Raw genomic sequence first — 20348 nt, forward strand, 5'->3', positions numbered from 1 at the left:
GGCCGCAAAGTGATATGAGGTGTTACATGCTAGATCGATGTGGCATCGAGTCGGGGTCCTGACACAGAGCCTCGCCGGAGGTAACCGCAGTCGCCGCCGCCGCCTTCGTTTAAAAAAAATACCGATTCGGTTTTTTAAAAGAAAACCCTAATTTTTTTAGATTAGATCGGTCGGTTTTCTGGTTTATTTATTTAGCGAGCGTCCGTTCGTTTTAACGAATGTTGTTCACTCTTTATCCGCACACAGCGAACATTCGTTCGTTAGCCTGTTCATCAGTTTTCTTTTTCCAAGGTTTTTCCGCGATTATTTTCGATCGCGATTTCAGCCCGAATCTTAGTTTTAGTTCATCTTTTCGCTCATTTGTCAGAATCAGGTGATTCAAGCGCCTAGAGTTTTTTCTCGAAGCCCTCTTTATGTTTAAGCTACTTCAACTAGAATTTGGTACTGTAAAACTTGACTTCAGTCCAGATTAGTAATCAGATCTTGTTTCTTTCGCAGTTTGAGTTTCGTTGCTTCGTTTGATTTGATTCTTTTTGCAAAGCGGAGTTCTTAAGTTCAAATTTCTGGTTAGATCTCTTATTTGAGTTTTACCCATGCTTTAGATTGATTGCTTATTGTATGCTTGTTTGTTTGTGATAGAGTACCCGGAGTGCGAAGCGTGCTACTACGAGTCTCCAGGTTTTGCGGATCACCAGCAAGGCAAGTAACACTTTGATCAGACCTATTTACACCCAGTTTTATTGCATTAGATCAATTCATTACACCCTGCATGATTAGGATCTGATTAATGTGTGAGTTTTGGGAAGTATATGAGGTAGTACCTATTGTCCTGTTTATTATCAAACCTTTGGGAGTTACTTCTACGTACTGCTTATATTGCCATCCTAGGCTAGTAGACGTGGATTGGGTGAGTGTATCCATGACAGATGTGAGTTTATTAATTAATGGTTAACTTAAGGTGGTAACTTTAATACACATCTGGCTGGATTGAGGCACCTGGAGAACCCAGTGTTGTATGTTTTTCTGGAAATCCCGGGTGAGGGAGTCCTGGATTAGGGGGTGTCTGGATAGCCGGACTACCATCATCGGCCGAACTATTATCGGCCGGACTATCATCATCGACCGGACTCTAAGACTATGAAGATAGAAGATTGAAGACTTCGTCCCGTGTCCGGATGGGACTTTCCTTGGCATGGAAGGCAAGCTTGGCGATACGGATACGTAGATCTCCTACCATTGTAACCGACTCTATGTAACCCTAGCCCTCTCCGGTGTCTATATAAACCGGATGGCTCTAGTCCGTAGGACAACAACCATTACAATCATACCATAGGCTAGCTTCTAGGGTTTAGCCTCCTTGATCTCGTGGTAGATCCACTCTTGTAAACATCCACAATATCAATATCAATCAAGCAGGACGTAGGGTTTTACCTCCATCAAGAGGGCCCGAACCTGGGTAAAACATCGTGTCCCTTGTCTCCTGTTACCATCCGCCTAGACGCATAGTTCGGGACCCCCTACCCGAGATCCGCCGGTTTTGACACCGACATTGGTGCTTTCATTGAGAGTTCCTCTATGCCGTCTCCGATAGGAAGGATGCCTCCTCCCGTCTTCAAGGACGGTATTTTCACCAAAGGAGCCTTGGCCGCCGGCCAAACTATCCGGCTAGGTGGTTTTCTTATGACCGCCTGTCCGGCCACCGCTTCAACAATGACCTCTCAGGTCGTCAAAGGCAATCTTCATGTCAGCTCGGAGTTCGCCGAGCGGCTGGATCCAATAGAGCTCTCGTCCGTAAACGAGCTCTTGGATCGCATCGCCGCCCTGGGAGTCGCTATAGACTACAATCAGATTGGGCTTAAAACCGATCTGAGAGAGATTAACTCTCCCCAGGTCACCCACCACGTTGCAGTAGTAGAGGAACAATGCGGCAACTCTTCTCCTGTATTGAAAACTAGTCATGTCCGGGCTCCCGAACCCCCCATGCTAGATTCCCGCGGAGGGACGGACTTCGATCAAGCATTGAACTTAAAGTCAGGCATCGGACAAGACTCGTTGGACAACGTCCATCAATCCAAGCTTCCAAATTTGGAAACTTCTCGGCCTTCGAGCCTTAAGATGGGTAGGGTTCCGGACTTAATTCCACCCACCCGCCTAGACATATGCGATCTATCTCTAATCCGGCAAGAGCCCGCTGAGACAGTACATCACTACTGGGCCAGATTCCTCCTGGTTATGGACAGGATAAAGGACTGCCGAGAGGAAAACACAATCTCAATTTTTTGCAATAATTGCACGGACGATGGAATCTTGAACGCCGTCAGCCGTCGTGAAATTACACGCTTCGCCGACCTGGTGTACATAGTACGAAAGTACTGTGCGATGGAGAGTTTTCGGACAACCGAAAATAAGTTTTGGGACAATCCGGCCCCGAATACAACCCTAGTCCACAACAAAAGGGTGCATTACACTCAGGCACCAGATACAAAAACCAAAAAGCAAAAACCCCATAAAGGGCACGGAACCGTACTGGAGGGATGGCTTAGCGGACCCTGTAAAATTCACAGTACAGAAGGCGCCGTCCCAACACATAGCCTTCGAGCATGTTGGATATTACGGCAGGTGGCCAATAGTGGAGAGGAGCTTCTAGCCCCGGAAAACCACTCCAACAATTCCGGTACGGTATCAACAGTCTTCGAGACTTTCGCATCAAATAATATGCGGAAACGAACAATCCGCAACCTCGCCGAAGTCTACCAAGTAGCAACAACCAATCCATGGAGCGACACAGCCATCACCTTCAACGCCAGCGACGAACCTAAATTCCGAACAGCCCGAGCTCCAGCCGCACTGGTACTTAGTCCAATAGTGGACGACTTTCGACTTACAAAAGTCCTCATGGATGGCGGCAGCGGATTAAACCTAATCTACGAGGAAACCCTTCAGAAAATGGAAATAGACTGGAGCCGCATTGAGCGAAGCAGCACAACCTTTAGAGGAATAATCCCTAGCCGGGAGGCGCGCTGCATAGGAAAAATCACACTCGATGTGGTATTCGGCTCGCCGGACAATTACAGATCCGAAGAAGTCACGTTCCAAGTGGCCCCGTTCAACAGCGGATATCACGCTATATTAGGACGAGAGGCATTCACAATTTTTCAAGCTGTACCCCATTACGGGTACATGAAGCTCAAAATGCCTAGGCCCGGCGGAATAATCACTCTCGTTAGTGATCCGGACATAGCACTCCGCACCGAAAACAAGACAGCCGCATTAGCCTTAGAGGCACTATCCGAAGCCCTAGTGGCAGAGGAACTCACCGCGCTGCGCTCTACGGTGAATAGGGACGATGTGATACTCGATAAGAGATCCAAGTCCACCTCCTTTAAACCAGCAGATGAAATAGTAAAATTCCAGGTCCACCCAACGGACCCGACAAAGACGGCCTCCATCGGGGCACAATTGAGCCCTGATGTAGACGCCGCACTGCGAGAATTCCTTCGGGAAAATTGGGACATTTTTGCCTGGCACCCCTCGGATATGCACGGAATCCCACGCAGATTGGCAGAACACAGCCTAAACATCCTAAAAGGATTCAAGCTAGTCAAACAGGCTCTTCGACGATTTTCCGAACCCAAAAGACAGGCAATGGGAGAAGAGCTAGCCAAACTATTGGAAGCCGGATTCATCAGAGACATCAAACATCCGGATTGGCTAGCAAACCTGGTAATGGTACCAAAGAAGGACAAATCCTGGCGCCTATGTGTCGATTTCAAAGACCTAAATAAAGCCTGCCCAAAGGATCCCTTCCCCCTCCCCCGCATCGACTAAATCATCGATGCCACTGCAGGGCACGATTCATTGTGCTTCCTGGACGCATACTCCGGCTATCATCAAATCAAGATGGCAGAAGCGGATCAAGCCGCAACAGCATTCATTACTCCATATGGACCATTCTGCTTCAACACGATGCCCTTCGGACTTAAAAACACCGGCGCAACATATCAGCGCATGATTCAGACATGTCTGGCTACCCAGATCGGCAAAACAGTAGAGGCATACGTAGACGACGTAGTCGTCAAAACTAAACACGTCGAAACTCTAGTAGACGACTTGAGGCTCACATTCGACAACCTCAGAGCATATGACATCAAGCTGAATCTGGAAAAATGCGTTTTTGGCATACCAGCTGGAAAGCTGCTGGTCTTCATCGTATCCGGTAGAGGAATTGAAGCAAACCCAGCCAAGATCCGAGCTCTGTCACAGCTAGATATCCCAAAAGACCTCAAGCAAATACAAAAATTGACTGCATGCGTGGCGGCTCTAAGCCTCTTTATCTCTCGTCTAGGAGAAAAGGCATTGCCCCTCTATCGCCTCCTTAGGCGCACCGAACACTTCAAGTGGACGGATGCTGCCACCGCCGGACTCGAAGAAATAAAGGCCATATTGGCAACAAATCCGGTCCTGGCTGCGCCCAACCTGGGCGAACCAATGTTGTTATACATCGCAGCAACACATCAAGTTGTAAGCGCGGTACTCGTCGTCGAACGAGAGACAGAAGGGCATAAATTCCCTCTTCAAAAACCAGTATACTACGTATCCACTGTGTTAACCCCCTGCAAGTCCCGTTACCCGCACTATCAGAAGATAGCATACGCGGTGTTCATGGCATCCCGGAAGCTCCGACTTTCAAGAGTGTTCGATAACAGTGGCCTCTGAAGTACCACTTAACGACATTATAAATAACCGCAACGCGACGGGCAGGATTGCAAAATGGGCCATTGAGCTCTTACCATTTGATATAACTTACAAACCTCAGCGAGCTATAAAGTCACAAGTTTTGGCTGACTTTGTCGTTGAATGGACCAAAGCCGAACTCCCTCAAGAGTACGACGCATACTCCAATTGGACTATGCACTTCGACGGCTCTAAAATGTTAGCCGGATTGGGGGCTGGCGTCGTATTGACGTTCCCCACCGGGGATACAGTCCAATACGTACTTCAGATAATGTACACGGACTCCAACAATGCAGCCGAATACGAGGCCCTTTTACATGGTCCCCGGATGGCAATCTCCATGGGCATTCAACGCCTAGAGGTGCGCGGGGATTCAAGCCTCGCAATATCCCAAATAAATGGAGATTTTGACGGCAAAGATCCAAAAATGGCAGCATATCGCAACGCTGTCCTAAAAATGTCAGCCCGGTTTGAAGGACTTGAATTCCATCACGTAGCCCAGGATAATAACCAAGCAGCCGATGTACTGGCATGCATCGGCGCAAAACGCGATGCTGTCCCTCCTAACATCTTCCTGGAACGGCTCTTCAAGCCATCCGTACTATGGGAAGAGGAGTCCAAAAATAACAAACCGGATCAAGCCGCACCAACCGGCGATTCAGCCGATGACATAACACCTTCAGCCCACGACATAATGGCAGTAATTGCCCCGTGGACAGAACCATTCCTCACCTACTTGCTTAGGCAGGAGCTTCTCGAAGACCAAAATGAGGCCCGCTGCATTGTCCGGCGATCTAAAGCCTACAAGGTCTATGAGGGAGAACTTTATAAGAAAAGCACAACCAGAGTCCTTCAAAGGTGTATCTCCGAAGAAGAAGGGCGAAACCTCCTGGCTGAAATTCATGCCGGACTAGGCGGACACCACGCCGCAGCTCGGGCCCTTGTAGGAAAGGCATTCCGTACAGGATTTTATCGGCCGACGGCCCGAGCAGATGCTCAGGACTTAGTCCAAAGATGCGTTGGTTGTCAGCTCTTTGCTAATCAGAGCCATATGCCACCCACCGCCCTCAAAACTATACCCATTACCTGGCTGTTCGCGGTCTGGGGGCTTGACATGGTTGGACCACTTAAAGGGGGAACCCACAAGCAAAGATACCTATTGGTCATGGTGGATAAATTCACCAAATGGATAGAGGCCAAGCCAGTTAAAACGGCAGAGTTCGGACCAGTGATAGACTTTATATCCGGGGTAGTACACCGTTATGGTGTCCCCCACAGCATCATCACCGATAACGGCATGAACTTCACGGCCGATGAGGTTAAATCATGGTGCAGAAATATGGGCATCAAGCTCGATTACGCATCAGTCTATCATCCTCAAACCAACGGTCAAGTGGAACGAGCAAATGGTCTAATAATGAGTGGCATCAAACCCAAACTCGTGCGGTCCCTTATGAAATCTGACACGCACTGGGTAGAGGAGCTCGACTCCGTACTCTGGGGGCTGCGGACAACGCCTAACCGTACTACAAGACTCACACCATTTTTTATGGTATACGGTGCAGAAGCAGTTTTGCCCTGCGACATAATTCATGACTCACCTCGAGTGCGCATGTACGAAGAAAGAGAAGCCGAGTTGGATCGGCAGAACAACTTGGACGCATTGGAGGAAGAACACGACGTCGCCAAGGCTCGTTCCGCATTCTATCAGCAGCAGGCTCGAAGATACCAAAGAAGAGAAGTATGGGCCAAGACTTACAACGTTGGCGAACTGGTTCTATGCCTGCCGCACAAGAAAAAGGACAAGCTCAAGCCCAAATGGGAAGGCCCCTTCATCATCGATCAAGTCCTGACCGGCGGAGCGTACCGTCTACGAAATGCATCGGATAACCGACTCGAGCCGAACCCATGGAACGCATCCCGCCTCTGAAGATTCTATGCCTAGCACCGGACTAAGAGTTCGTCCCTTTCCCCCCGTCCAAATTTTTTTACTTAAGCTGCCTTTTGTTTATCTTTTTCTTCTCAACCCTATTCATCCAAGCCTTAAAGGGCCTACTTGCGTAACATTCGCGAGCAATTGATGTGCTATCCGCACTCATTATACCTGGGGGCTTCTTTACCAGAAGCTTTATTATAAGGGCTTCATGCCCAACACATGTGTCAAGCATCCACATGTACCTTTTATTCACCATTATATGCATCGATATGACTTACGTTTTGGCCAAGCTGGGTTGCCTGGCTCCTGTGCTTACCCCTACATTCCCGATTGTTCGGCTAGGAGCTAAAGGGAGCACCTCTGCGATTGTTACTGCCGGGTCAGCCGGATGTGTACCTCAGACTGGGTGAAGCCGAAAGCTAGCATTCTTAAGGGAATATTCGGTCGGTGACTTAAAAGATGATTTTTTATCTACTTATTTATCTGCCCCCAGATGTTTTTCTGCTTTTTTTCGCAGTCCGGACATGCACTTTAGGGCATGCCACCCCTAGAGGAAAGGAACCCTTAACGGAACTATTCTCCCTGGAAGATGTTTCTTACTACCCATGTAATATAACATAACTAGTTGGGCACTTGTCTGATAAAGCACTAATGACCCCTATGCCTGGTCTCCATGCATACCCTGGTTGTTTCATAACCGAGAAGGTATTCGGACACACTCCGGACTCTAGGGTCCCGAGGTCGAAGCGAAAAGGTCGGCAAAGGCAAACGATCTACAATCCGGCTAGAAGGCATTTTACATGTTATTTTATAATACATTGTCAAATCAACTGATTGTATTCTTCCTCAATCCCGTCTAACAGGTTGTCTAATTTACAGTCCTGTTGGGAAAATTTAGCGGCCACCTCTACTTGGCCGTATACTAAACTCACAGGGATCTCCTTCCCATCGGGCCCCACAGGTCCGACTTCGGCCATGTGGTTGGGATCCGCCTTCTTGTACCACGTCTTTACCATGGCCCAGGCCTCCGTGGCACCTTGGCGGCAGGCCGAAATCTTCCATAAATGGAAGCACTGCCGCACTCCCTTAAGCTTCTCCGCAAGCTCCCCAAGACCCTCGGGTAAGGAGAAGGCTGGCCATAAAGCCTGGATGACGCCGCTCATTGCCTGCCGAACTCGTTCGATCAGTTGCAACAATTCGGGAAGTTGATCACCCGTTGATACGGGCATCTCCTCCGCAGGGCGACCTGTGAGCACACCTGCAGACATATTTTGTCAAATTGACTTCCTCGCCGAACTCTTCTTTTCTATAGATGCCGCGACGAAGCCGCTGATTCTCCTTAATGGAGCCCGACAGCTCGGCCCGAACGCCTTTCAGCTCTTCTCGAAGCTAGGCATGGGCATCCTGGAGCTTGTTCCTTTCATGCTGCACATTATGCAGCACCCTCTCACCGGCCTTTAGTTGGCGCAGAAGTTCTTGCCTGTCCGGCTCTTGTCCGGCAGCACCTGCAACGTCATTTTTTAGACTTGCGCACAGGCTAAATGCTACTTATCTTTCTAAAATAATGCGTTACCAGGAGAGGTCCCTGTGTTTCCTCCTGTGCTAGAGAGTGCGGCCTCAAGTTGGGCCTTGCACTCTTGCAGCTCCTGAGACAGTTGGGTATTCTTCTCGGTAAGATCCTACGTTTCATATGATCCTTAAATCAGTTAATATAACTACTTTAAGTCTCGGGGGCTACTGGCATATACAACTATTAAATTCTCTTACCCGTATGTCTTTTACATACTGCTCCGTGGCTCTGGTAAAACCATCTTGAGCAGCACGAAGGTGCGCGTCCCCCACGTTAAAAGCATTCAACGCCTCAGGGGAGAAGCACGCGTCACGAAATACTGTCCGGTGGCGCCTGTGATTCAGGGCGCTCTCCACCTCAGACTTGGTGGCGGACAGTCTGTCGGCATCCTCCGTGGGAGGAACGTCCGGCTCGCGCCTTGCGCTCGCCTCCCCCTCCAGACCAGGTGCTGGAGCCTGGCTGGTAGAGGTTGGATTGGCAACCTCCACACCCGCAGTCCGGCGGACGCTTTTTTCCCTACAAAACTCATGAGCACTCAAACGCTTCCTAGGAACGTTGCTCTAAATAATGAATTGTGAGCTACACCTTTAAGGCGACGTTTCAGTCCGCGCCGCGCTCCTCTTCTGCCTACTAGTCCGGACTGGCCTTTGTTGGCCAGCCCCCGCTGGCTCGGCTTCTCGCTCTAGGGGCGCCTCCTGCACGGCGCCATCGTATACGGTGGTTAGAAATAAGCAAGGAAGGAATGACGGTGTCAGGACTTCGGTCGCAATCACCTGGGAAGCCAGATATAGTCCGGGATAGTCGGTCGTGATGGCGACTAAAGCATTGTCCATGCTAAGCTGGTGGAACACCCCGTCGATTAGCTCCACCATTATGTCCGGATCCTCTTCAGAGGCCGGATCCCGGGATCTCTTTGGATCCTCGGGTTGCGGGGCTGGACTTAGCATGTCCTCCACGATCCGGTGCAGCTCCTGCGTCAAAAGAAGAACACAATATAAGAAACTTAAGTTTCAAAAAGCATGGGTCGGGCACGCAGAGTGTTCGCTTACCCAAGGCCGGGGATTATTCATGGAGAACCCATTTAACGGGTTCGTCCGAAGGAAATCCTCCTTCTCCCCCTTATACAGGCCGGACAGGATCGTCACCAGGTCTTCGACCGAATCCGGCCCTTTGCGGCCATGATGGGTGGTATCGTCCTCCCCGTTGAAATTCCACATGGGGTGGCCCCTGTATTGTAGTGGCTGCACCCCCCGCATAATGCATGTTGCCATGACTCCAATCATGGTCAACCCGGCATGGGCCAGTAACCTTATTCGGCCCATTAAATAATGGACGCTCTTGTCTTCCTCCAGTTGGGGGCTCCGCGGACGCGAACTAAGGCGTTTCTTCAGAGGAGCATTGCTGAACTCCGTGAGGCCGATCCGAACAGGGTCCGGCAGCGGAGCGTCTTCTATATAAAACCATTCTGAAGGCCAGTCTTCGGATGCCTTCTTAGGGGTTCCGGAGGGATATCCGGTCCCGGCAATGCGCCATATTTCGGCGCCGCCCACTTGATATATGGACCCCTCGTGAGAGCGGGGTACAAGGTAGAACAACCTCTTCCACAACGCGAAGTGGGGCTCGACGCCCAGGAACAGCTCGCAAAGAGCTACGTAACCCGTAATATGCAGGATTGAGGCGGGCGTGAGGTGCTGAAGCTGGAGTCCGTAGAACTCCAGGAGCCCGCGGAGGAATGGATGTATAGGAAATCCGAGCCCCCTTATCAGATAGGGGACGAAGCATACCCGCTCCCCTTTGTTGGGATTTGGGGTAACCTCCACTTGCTTCCCACCTTTGTAGGTGGCCAGTCCGGCTCAAACCGGAACCATGAAGGCCGGAGGGAGATATCCCCCTGCTTGGAGCTTCACCAGCTCGTTGTGCGGAACAGAGCATCTCCTCCAATCTCCTGGCAAAGGGTTGGGAGTGCGAGAAGAGGAGCCGCGTTGACGGTCCATGATGGAATGGATTCTTGGTCGAAAGCGCTCCGATGAGTATTTGCGGGAGGAAGATGGTGATTTGGATCTGGATTCTTGCCCCCCTTATAGGCAGATTATTCGCACAACTAGGGGGTAAAACATAAAAGACACCCTGGCTTTTCACATTCGCACGACGCGTGGAAGAAGGCCATTATTGGGCGTGGAAGCCAAGACGCGCAACATTGATGAGGAAGCCGGGCATTGTTCGGCAGGTACGTAGAACTTGAAGGAGAACCCGCCCTGCAACGCCGAAGACTACACACATGCTGGACTTATCGTCATTGAAGCCTGGTTCGGGGGCTACTGAGGGAGTCCCGGATTAGGGGGTGTCTGGATAGCCGGACTACCATCATCGGCCGAACTATTATCGGCCGGACTATCATCATCGACCGGACTCCAAGACTATGAAGATAGAAGATTGAAGACTTCGTCCCGTGTCCGGATGGGACTTTCCTTGGCGTGGAAGGCAAGCTTGGCGATACGGATACGTAGATCTCCTACCATTGTAACCGACTCTATGTAACCCTAGCCCTCTCCGGTGTCTATATAAACCGGATGGCTCTAGTCCGTAGGAGAACAACCATTACAATCATACCATAGGCTAGCTTCTAGGGTTTAGCCTCCTTGATCTCGTGGTAGATCCACTCTTGTAAACATCCACAATATCAATATCAATCAAGCAGGACGTAGGGTTTTACCTCCATCAAGAGGGCCCGAACCTGGGTAAAACATCGTGTCCCTTGTCTCCTGTTACCATCCGCCTAGACGCACAGTTCGGGACCCCCTACCCGAGATCCGCCGGTTTTGACACCGACACCGGGGTACCGTGTGATTTTCCTATGGACTGCCACCCAGGCTCAAAGGGATCATAAGATTATTCATGTTAGAAACTTCCGTGTGCAGCCACAAGCTATTATGGGCTCTAGCATAGTTGATTAAGTTGCATGAGCTCTTGAAGAGGTAGACTAGCAGATGTAGTGGGTTGTAGGTGGTACTGTCTACCCGGAGTAGAGAGTTAATGCTTCTGAAAGACTGTGTCTCAATCATCCATTTCTCAAACACCATGTAGTGTGAGGAATTTAATGGAGGCCATCGAGTTTTGTGGGGAAAAGTGCGCAAACCTCTGCAGAGTGTACAAACTAATCATGGTTAGCCGTGTCCCCGGTTATGGACATCTTGAGTATCTGGTTCTTGGATTATCATGTTGATCTCATCATGTTACTTATTTAAATTGTTGGGTTTTAATGATGATGCTTAATTGGGATTGAGTTGGAGTAACCTTCTCAATGTTTAACAACCACCATGATAGTTAAATAAAATTTATTCCTTTGTTGTAGGGAAAAATTGGCATTATGCAAAACTGTAACCATAAGAGCTTTACACCAGCCGTATTGCATGTAGTGATTGCAATTACCTGTTCATTATTCACTATGTGTTACATTGCCAGCATATTCCATGTGCTGACCCATTTTCGGGCTGCAACGCTCATGTTGCAGACTTTTCAGACGACGAGTAACTTAGGTTGTGATCTTTCACTCAACTATGTTGTTGGAGTTGATGGACTCACTTTATCTTCCAAGCCTTCCGCTGTTATCATTCTTAGATGGCCTTAAGCCATATTATTGTAATAGGTTCTCTTTTGAGACATTCGATGTAATAAGTGTGTGATTACTACTTTGTTATAAATCCTTCAAGTACTGTGTGTCTCAGCATTACCGATCCAGGGATGACACTGATGCACAAAGATCAGACTGTTTGAGGTCTGGTCGCTACATAAACGTAAATGCTATCACTAATGAAGAAATTAGTGATGTAAATTTAATTTCTCTTAATATCTACAATCCTAATTGGAAAAATAATAGCCATGCTCGTAGACTTCCTTATCCTAGTAATGGAGGAGCATCCAACAATTTTAATGGAGTTAATGATAGCAATAGAAAATCTCTTGAAGAAACTCTTAAAAGTTGTATTGTTAGTCAGACTGAGCAAAATAAACACTTCAAGAATATCTTGAAGAATCAAGATAACTTACTTGGCCAATTGACTAGTAAGGTTGTTGGACTAACAAATTTTGTGCAGGTACTTTAAGGAAGATATAAGGATATGGAAGCACAAGTGGCATAAATAGCAGAGAGCCAAACACTAATTTTGGCTAAGTTTGCAGGTAAACCAGAGCCTAACCTAGTTGAAGAAGTTAAAATGGCAAGAAGCAACAAAGAGAAGGTTGGAGTGCTTAACACAAGCCATGTGCCAGAGTAAAATTATACCATTGCAAATTTTGTGAAAATGATCCATGAAGTATCCATTACTTGATGTGACTAATAACGAAGCATATAATGTCTTTGTTGAACAAGTTGCAGCTAGTCAAGGTATGTGAACTTGATGATGAAAGTAAGAAGCTCTATAGTAAGTTACCAGTAAGCAAGAGGATGCTTTTGATACTACTATAGAGATTGAAGTAGGACTTAATAAATTCAGTACCTAATGTGATTTAGGGGCAAGTGTTTCCACTATCCCCAAATTTGTTTATGACACTTCTACAGGATGTTGCTAACACGACACTACAATCAGAGACCCTTCGACGAAACTGTGTGCGATGCATTGATCGCAAACGATGATATAATAAAACCGTCAAAAATGGTACAAAACATTTGCGATGGCGGAGACATCAAACACGATTCACATTATAGTTGTGTGTGTGATGCGTGGCATCCCCAAGCTTAGGCGCATGAGTGTTCCTTGAATATTACCCTGGGGTGCCTTGGGCATCCCCAAGATTAGGGTCTTTCCACTCCTTATTCTTCTCATATCGATATCTCACCCAAAACTTGAAAATTTCAATCACACAAAACTTAACGGAACTTCGTGAGACAGGTTAGTATGATAAAGACTAAATCATTTACTTTGGCAGTATCAGACGATATTCATAATTGTTCTCACACAATGTCTGCTATACCATATCATTTCTACAATTTATATTGAGCAATATAAGCAATAGAAACTATAAAACAAGCAAACTATGCATTGAAAATAGAATCTACTAGAAACAGAACAGTCATGGAAAACTTCTCACTAATAGATCATACATATTTAGAGAGCAATTTTTATTGCTTGCAGCGATGACAACTTAATTGAAGGATCTTACTCAATCCATAGGTAGGTATGGTGGACACTCATGGAAAAACTGGGTTCAAGGGATGTTTGGAAGCACAAGTAGTATCTCTACTTGGTGCAAAGAATTTGGCTAGCATGAGAAGGAAAAGCAAACTCGACATGTTGGAGGATCCATGACAATATAACTTCTATTATGATATAAGAAAACATAACCCATTATGTTGTCTTCCTTGTAAAACATCAACTCTTTAGCATGTCATTTTTAAAAAGTTCTCACAATTACAAAGGATGTCCAAGATAGCATATTTATATGTGAAATCTCTCTTCCTTCAATATTCTTTCATGAATTGTTCAAGTGACTAATACTATGTTTGCTAACTTTCAATAAATTTACCACCCATACTTATTATGTGTGAAGTCATTACTCCCCATGGTATAAGCATATGAAACATATATAAATTCATATTTATGATATTCAATTCATTCAACCATTTACTCATAGGATATAAGTGAAGCACGTGAGTAAATGACAAACTACTCCAAAAAGATATAAGTGAAGGACAATGAGTAGTCAAATAATTAACTAGCCAGGGGAGGACTCTCTCTCATTAAAGATTTCATATCCAATGATTTTATTCAAACAGCAAGTAAAAAAATACACTCCAAGCAAAACACATATCATGCGATGAATAAAAATATAGCTCAGAGTAAGGTATACCGATGGTTTTGAAGACGAAAAGAGGGGATGCCTTCTGGGGCATCCCCAAGCTTAGGTGCTTGACTCTTCCTTGAATATTACCTTGGGGTGCCTTGGGAATCCCCAAAATTGGGGTCTTTCCACTCCATATTCTTCTCATATCAATATCTCACCCAAAACTTGAGAACTTCAGTCACACAAAACTTAATGGAACTTCGTGAGATGGGTTAGTATGATAAAGAGTAAATCATTCACTTTGGCACTGTCAAGGACAATATTCAGAATTGTTCTCACACAATGACTACTGTACCATATCATTTCTACAATTTATATTGAGCAATATAAGCCACAGAAAATAGAAAACAAGCAAACTATGCATTGAAAACAGAATCTGCCAGAAACAGAACAGTCTGTAATGATCTGAACAAAAACCATACTTCTGCCACTCCAAAAATTCTGAAAAATTAGGACAACCTGCTAAATTTTTATAGCAATCTTGTGTAAAAATTTCAGATCAAATGCAGGCTTCTATGATTTTTTTAAATTCCGGCAATGAGTGCAAATTTTTTTATTTTTCAGCAAGCTCAAATCAACTATCACCAAGGTCTTACTTGGCACTTTATTGAAATAAAAGCTATAAAACATGATTACTACAGTAGCTTAATCATGTGAACACACAAAAACAGTAAGAGTAAATATTGGGTTGTCTCCCAACAAGCGCTTTTCTTTAATGCCTTTCTAGCTAGGCATGATGATGTCAATGATGCTCACATGAAAGATAAGAATGAAAACATAACGGGGGCATCATGAAGCATATGACTAGCACATTTAAGTCTAACACACTTCCTATGCATAGGGATTTTGTGAGCAAACAATTTATGGGAAAAAGAATCAACTAGCATAGGAAGGCAAAACAAGCATAACTTTAAAACTTTAAGCACATGGAGAGGAAACTTGATATTACTGCAATTCCAACAAGCATATATTCCTCCCTAATAATAATTTTCAATAGCATCATGAATGAATTCAACAATATAACCATCACCTAAAGCATTATTTTCATGATCTACAAGCATAGAAATTTTACTACTCTCCACATAAGAAAAATTCTTCTCATTCAGAATAGTGGGAGCAAACTCAACAAAATAACTTTCATGTGAGGTATTATCCAATTGAAAATTAAAATCATGATGACAAGTTTCATGGTTAACATTATTCTTTATAACATACTTGTCATTACAATAATCATCATAGATAGCAACTTTGTTCTCATACTCAATTGGAACCTCTTTCGAAATAGTGGAATCATTACTAACTAAAGTCAAGACCTCTCACAATCCACTTTCACAAAATATCACAATAAGTTTCAACACCCTCCAAAATAGTGGGATCATTACTTCCTAAATTTGACACTCTTCCAAACCCACTTTCAATGATAGTCTTATTCATACCCCAAAAGATATAAGTGAAGTTCATGGAGGATTCTACAATTAATAAAGATTAAACAATATCCTAGCTAAAAATATATAAGTGAACTTCATGGAAGATTCTACAATTAATAAAGATTAGACAATATCCTAGCTAAAAATATATAAGTGAAGCACATGAAGCATTCTATAAAACCATACTCAAGAGATTTAAGTGAAGCACAAAGAGCATTCTCTAGGGTCATACTCAAAAGATATAAGTGAAGAACATGAAGAATTCTATAAATCAATGAAGGAATATCTCATACTTGCATAGTTCTTAAAGAAAAAGAAAAACACAAAGGACACATATCATGTGAACAAAACAAAAACCAAGGTATACCGATAATTGTTGAAGAAGAAAGATGGGATGCCAACCGGGGCATCCCCAAGCTTAGATACTCTAGTATCCTTGAAATATTTACTTGGGGTGCCTTGATCATTCCCAAGCTTGAACTCTTGCCTCTATTTATTCTTATCACATTGGTAACTCCTCATTCTTCGAACACTTCATCCACACAAAACTTAACAAAAACTTTGTGAGATTCGTTAGTATAATAAAGCAAATCACTACCTTTAGGTACTGTTGTAAACTCATTCCAATTTTATATTAGCATTATGTCTACTGTATTCCAACTTCACCATGGTTCATACCCCCCGATACTACCCATTGATTCATCAAAATAAGCGAACAACGCATAGAAAATAGAATCTGTCAAAAACAGGACAGTCTATAGTAATCTAGAAACTTCGTATACTTATGTAACTCCAAAAATTCTAAATAATTAGGACAATCTAAACAAATTGTATAGAAGTACTGTGCAAAAGTTTTAGAACCGTTTGACTTTCTAGTAAAAATGTAAATTGACGCACTACAACCAAAGTTTCTGTTTTTGCGGTGCATATAGTAAACAAGCAATCTAGGCATCCTAAAATCAAAACTTAGAACATTATTTTTATAATACAATGGGTATATACAAAGGGATAATTATTTTTGAGAAACTTCCATGAATTTTTTTACATTGTTTCCATGAGCATGAACACAAGTGTTCAAGTTCCACCCTCACTTCTCCATTGCATAAGTTTCCAATCACTTCTCTTTTTGAAAAACTTTTTGGGCATAAGAGGCAAGTAACTTTTTTTGTCTTTTAATGTTTTATTTTTTTTAATGTTTCACCCACAACGAAAACAACAGGAGCAAAAGGGAAAGCAAAATCTACTTAGTGAAGAAAGCAAACAAGCATACACGAAAATATCAACCCCACGCTATTGCTCACAGGCAACGGCGCCAGAAAAGAGCTTGATAATTCCCAAGTGCAGGGAATCATCATAGCAATTTCCAAAGGTGGAAGTGATAAGTATGGAGTATTGAACCCACAAGGAGCTAAAGGTAAGATCAATATTCTCTCAAGACCTATCTGCCACTGATACGACTCAGCATACACCGAACGTTTGCTTCCAACTAGAAACGAGAAGTAAAGCTACATTGTGGGTATAAAGAGGATAGCTTTGCATGATATCAGAGAGTTAAAATATAGAAGTAGGAGTTGTTATCATAAAGTTAGAATATATTACTTAAGTGTTATAAATACAGAGTGTGGAATAATGATGGGTCGGTCTTTGGAATTGTCCTTGGCAATTGTTAACAAGATTGGTAATCAATATTGCAATTTCATATGAGGTAGAGGCATAAGGTAACATACTTTCTCTACTTGGATCATATGCACTTACGATTGGAACTCTAGCGAGCATCCGCAACTACTAAAGATCATTAAGGTAAAACCCAACCATAGCACTAAAGTATCAAGTCCTCTTTATTCCCATATGCCATGACCCACTTATCCGTGTTTGTGGTTCAGTCACTCATGCAACATCGACAATAAGCAAACCATGAACATATTCAAAACCCTAAAGTGGGGATCCCTCACGCTTGCGAGATACGAAGGGCACCATAGGACAACACCAATAATAGAACATGCAACTCAAACCAATCACGATCATTAATCAACCCAAAGGACAAAAGAAATCTACTCAAACATCATAGGATATGGCAACACATTGTTGGATCATAATATGCGGCATAAAGCACCATGTTCAAGTAGGGATTACAACAGGGTGCGAGAGAGTGGACCGCGTAAAAGAGATGAGGATGGTGGTGATGATGGTGATGTTGATGAATACGATCACCGCGGCGATGACTCCCCTCCCGATGGCACTCTGGTGCCACAGAGAGAGAGAGAAGGAGAGGTTCTCCCCCTTGTACTTCCTCCTCCATGGCCTCCCCCTGGATGGGGAGAGCTTCTCCCTCTGGTACTTGGCCTTCATGGTGATGATGGACCCTCCGAGATCCTCCCCCATGGCCTCCAGTGATGATGGCCCCCTCTGGCAGGGTGTTGGAGAGGGCCTAGATTGATTTCTCGTGGTTCTGGAGGCTTACAGCGGCGGAACTTCCAATCTAGGTCTCGTTTTGGAGTTTCATCAATTTATAGCAGTGTTTGGCATCGAAAACAAGTCAATGGGGCCCATGGGGAGTCCACAATGTAGGGGGTTGCGCCATAGGGGAGCGCTCCCTCCACCCTTGTGTTGGCCTCGAGACTCCCCTCTGATAGCTTTTCGTTCTAGTATTTTTTATGTTTTCCAAACATATTCTTTGTTGATTTTCAACGCATTCCAAGAACTTTTATTTCTACACAAAAACAACACCACGGTAGTTCTGCTGAAGACAACGTCAGTCCGGGTTAGTTCTAATCAAATCATACCAAAATCATGTAAAAATATTATAAACATGGCGTGTATACTTCATAAATTATAGATACGTTGGAGACGTATTAGGGAACGCGACAGAAATGGTCAGCCAGATCAAGATGTGTGTGATATACGACATACGGTTCACTCGAATGAACTATTTTCGATTAGCCAACGCAACAAAAACGGTTCAGCCAGATCAAGATGTGTGCAATGGAGGACATATAGTTCATTCTAATAAACTGTTTGTGTTGAGACAAGAGAACAAAAATTGTCGGGGGGATGAACCCCGGGCAGGCAACGGAACCCGGATCCTTTTCAAAAATGACGGGGCCAGCATCGCCCCTCAAGCCGGCTCTCCCTTGGTCGGGTTTCTCAACGCGGCCAAGCCCCTCGACCCGGACGAACTCTCTGACCCAGCCCGATTCCTCGACTCAGCCCCCAACAACAAGCTCAAGACAGATGATCCCAGCCATGGGTCAGCTGCCATCCCATCCAGGTCGTACGATGGGACGAGTCTTCATCTACCAAATGATCGAGGCAAGAGTGCCCCACCCATGCGTCTGGTCAGCCGGAACGAGGCAACAGTGCCCCTCACCTACTCACTGACTAGGCCTAGCATGGTAACAGTGCCCCCGATGTCACCACTAACGCCAACAAGCGGCTACCTGACGGAGTGTCATTGTACCCGACTGAACTCGGCCACTCCTGACGATCGACAAGACGGCGAACAGTGCACCTAGGCATGCATGGCCCACGCCTAGGGGAACCCGGCAAACCACAGGCACCCGGTAGGTCCCAGCTCCGGGTCCCCAGAAGCTAACGACCTGGCCCTATGACCTTGTAACATTACAATTGTACCCTTGGGGGCTTGGCCTATAAAACCCCCCAGGAGCTCTCATGCAGAAAGAACGAAACACACAGTAACCTAGCCACCCGATTGGTAGAATCCACATGGAGAGGGAGCAGCCTAAGCCTTGGCCAGCGTTCCTTCTTCCTCCATACAACTCTAGGAGAAACTCAGTACTATCACACATCAACTACACTCGGCAGGGCTAAGGGTAATATCTCTCCGGAGAGCCCCAAACCTGGGTATGTCTTGCATCCCGCGCTCGCTCATGCCAACCCTGCTTCTGGAGCCCACCAGTGCCCTCGAGCCTCCTCCTCTCTTTAGCCATCCCATGGCATCTGTCGGGCACCCACTACGACAGTTGGCGCCCACCATGGGGAAGCTCGAGGTCTTGGCCGGGAGCATGCTTCAGACGGGGCTCCTCTACGACTCCGACGAGCCCGTCACGCTGGCGGACGACGTCATCGGCGCGCTCGCCGCCTTCTTCACCATATTGCGCATCTCCGACGCGCCCACAGCCAATGAGTACCCCAGCGAGGTACTCGACTTCTCTGACTCCCCCCTCTCCCTCGGAGGCAGCACTCCCGCCAGGACAATGGATATCCACGTGGAGGTTTTCGTCACCAGCACCGATGCCTCCTCTTCATCAAGCGCGACGAGGAAGGCCACTGAAGCCAAAGCTGCGGCAAAACAGGCCGCCTTGTCCAACCCGTTGCGCGCCACGGTGCAGAGCCTTCGCGTCCCCATCGACACCGACATCGACGCCTCCAACATCGTCGAGGCCCGGGCCTGGTTCGAGGAGGACCGCGCCTGCTGGACCTAACAGAGACGCTCGCCGCAATGCAGCGTCGCCTGGATTCCGCCCAGCTAGAGCGCAACGCCGCCTATGGTTTCACGCCTGTCGCAGCCGAGCCAAGCCGGGTCACAGATGGGCGAGCCCAGGCGGCACGATCGGTCGCGCCTTTGGTGCCAACCAGCCCATCCACGAGACTCCTAAACATGCGCGCTGCCTAGCCGACCACGGTTGGCCTGGATCAGCTCTCAGGCGAGGAGCTGAGGGAGCGCATCAAGTGGATGGGCGACCTCCTCGATGCAGCCAATGCACAGCAGGACCGCCCCAACCTTCTCACCAAGCTGGTGGGATCTGGCTCCGTCCGTGCTGCCGGACCCGGTGATCATCAGCACATGGCGTCCTCACTACCCGGCGAGGCGCACTCCTGC

Source organism: Triticum aestivum, chromosome 6B (genome assembly GCF_018294505.1).
Source record: "Triticum aestivum cultivar Chinese Spring chromosome 6B, IWGSC CS RefSeq v2.1, whole genome shotgun sequence".
Taxonomy (NCBI): Eukaryota; Viridiplantae; Streptophyta; class Magnoliopsida; order Poales; family Poaceae; genus Triticum; species Triticum aestivum.